Below are 2406 nucleotides of genomic sequence, written 5' to 3' on the forward strand. Positions count from 1 at the left end.
GTGATTTATAATTTGGCCAAATTCCCTCTTTCTTCTCACATACGCACACAAAATGCTTTTGTACAGTATATTCAGTTGCTTTGAGGATTAAATGAAATGACTTTTATAAAATATCTGGGATATAGTTAGTGCTCATGAAATAGGAGGAGTACCTGGAATTGGGAGAGGGATGGAAATTGAGAATTCTCTTATCTAGAAAAATTTTTAAAGATTGTGACTCATCTTCTTTATGATAACATGCCATTGGGAGCCAGCCATGTTAGGAATTTTATTTTATTTTACTTTTTAATGTAATTTAATTTTGAGATGGGGGAAGGGCAGAGAGAGAGGGAGAGAGAGGATCTGAAGTGGACTCTGCACTGACAGCAGAGAGCCCCATGTGGGGATCAAACTCACAAACCATGAGATCATGACCTGAGCCAAAGTCAGATGCTTAACCGACTGAGCCACCCAGGCACCCCAGGGATTTTAAAATATGAAAGTAATATGAAATAAATTGTAAAGAAAGAAAGATGGTTCTTTGTGACTCTAGAACATATCTGTTGTAAGCAAACCTGGAAACACATCCATCTATTCATTCTCCACTCAGAGTTCTTAGTTATCTATTTTCACATTGTGTGCTACACATTAGAGAAATAAACTAATAGTCCCCTTCAAAAAAAGTAAAACGAATGTGATTAAATGCCATTAACAATGTACAGAAGTTGAGAATAGACCTAACCTTTCTGTGCTACCCAAGGAGGTGTCCATACGGCATTGTTCTTCATCCCCTGGTTAACTCAAAGGGAAACTTTCACAATGAAGGAGGAGGATGTCCTTAAATTACTTGTAGCAGGAACCCACTTAGGTGGCAACAACCTTGACTTCCAAATGGAACAGCACATCTACAAAAGGAAAAGTGATGGTGCCTGCATCATAAATCTGAAGAGAACCTGGGAAAGGCTTCTGTTGGTAGCTCATGCCACTATTGCCAATGAAAACCTGCCTGATGTCAGTGTCATATTATCCAGGAATACTGGCCAGCAAGCTGTGCTGAAGTTTGCTGCTACTACTGGAGCCACTCCGATTGCTGGCTGCTTCATTTCTGGAACCTACACTAACCATATCCAGGCAGCTTTCTGGAAGCTGAGACTTCTGGTGGTTACTGATCCCAAGGCTGACCACCAGCTTCTCACAGAGGTGTCTTATGTTAACCTGCCTACCATTGCTCTGTGTAACACAGACTCTCGTCTGTACTCTGTGGACATTGCCATCACTTGCAACAGCAAGGGAGCTCACTTAGTGGGTCTGTCTGATGTGGATGCTAGCCTGGGAAGTTCAGCACATGCATGGCACTATTGCCCGTGAACACCCAAGGGAGGTCATGCCTGATCTCTACTTCTACAGACATCCTGAGAGATTGAAAAGGAAGAGCAGGCCACTGCTGGAAAGGCTGTGATCAAAGAGGAATTTCAGGGTGAATGTACTGCTCCAGCTCCTGAGTTCATGGCCACTCGACCTTAAGTCCCAGACTGGTCTGAAGGCGTCCAGGTGCCCTCTGTGCCTATTCAGCAGTTCCCTACTGAAGACAGGAGTGCTCAGCCTGCCACTGATGAGTGGTCTGCAACTCCCACTCCTCTAGCCACTAGCCACTGAATGGGCAGGAACAACCACTGAGTGGTCTTAAGCTGCTCTTCCACAAAGGCATACAAAATGGAAAGAAGGTTGATGGAAAATAAACTGTTTGTTAAAAAAAAAAATGGGGGTGACTGGGTGGCTCAGTGGGTTGAGAGTCCAACTTCGGCTCAGGTCATGATCTCACAGCTCATGAGTTCGAGCCCCGCATCGGGCTCTGTGCTGACAGGTCAGAGCCTGGAGCCTGTTTCTGATTCTCCCTCTCTCTCTGCCCCTAACCCACTAGCATTCTATCTCTGCCTCTCTCAAAAATAATAAACATTAAAAAATTTTAAAACATGGACCTGAATTTCATTTTAGACTCTATCAAATCTTCAAATTTTGAAATTAGAATTGTAAAGAAAACATTTTCCTCTACTTAGAACAAATTGGACAGTTTACATATAAATATTGTAGAGTCCTGAGAAATAAGCATTATTAGTCTAAAATGTTTCTATTGATGTCTCAAATTTAAGCAATAGGAATATGATTGGAGCTGAACCCATAGCCAACTGAGCTTCAGGGTTGCTATCTTTCAGCCTCACACTATTTTTCGGCGATACATACATCTTTCAAAATATTTCAGTTTGTGTTAAGAATATTCTAAGACCTAGGGGCGCCTGGGTGGCTCAGTCGGCTGGGCATCCAACTTTGGCTCAGGTCATGATCTCACGGTTCGTGGGTTTGAGCCCCGCATCAGGTTCTGTGCTGACAGCTCAGAGTGTGGAGCCTGTTTCAGATTCTGTGTATCCC

The 2406-nt window shown here is 43.1% G+C and overlaps 1 pseudogene; it reads left to right on the forward strand.

Annotated features, from left to right (window-relative positions):
• The first annotated feature begins 798 nt into the window (after positions 1 to 798).
• On the forward strand, positions 799 to 1666 carry LOC112870897 (small ribosomal subunit protein uS2 pseudogene; annotated as a pseudogene).
• The last annotated feature ends 740 nt before the right edge of the window (positions 1667 to 2406 follow it).

This window comes from Puma concolor, chromosome D4 (assembly GCF_028749965.1).
Source record: "Puma concolor isolate L17-30 chromosome D4, mPumCon1.1.hap2, whole genome shotgun sequence".
NCBI classification, from domain to species: domain Eukaryota; kingdom Metazoa; phylum Chordata; class Mammalia; order Carnivora; family Felidae; genus Puma; species Puma concolor.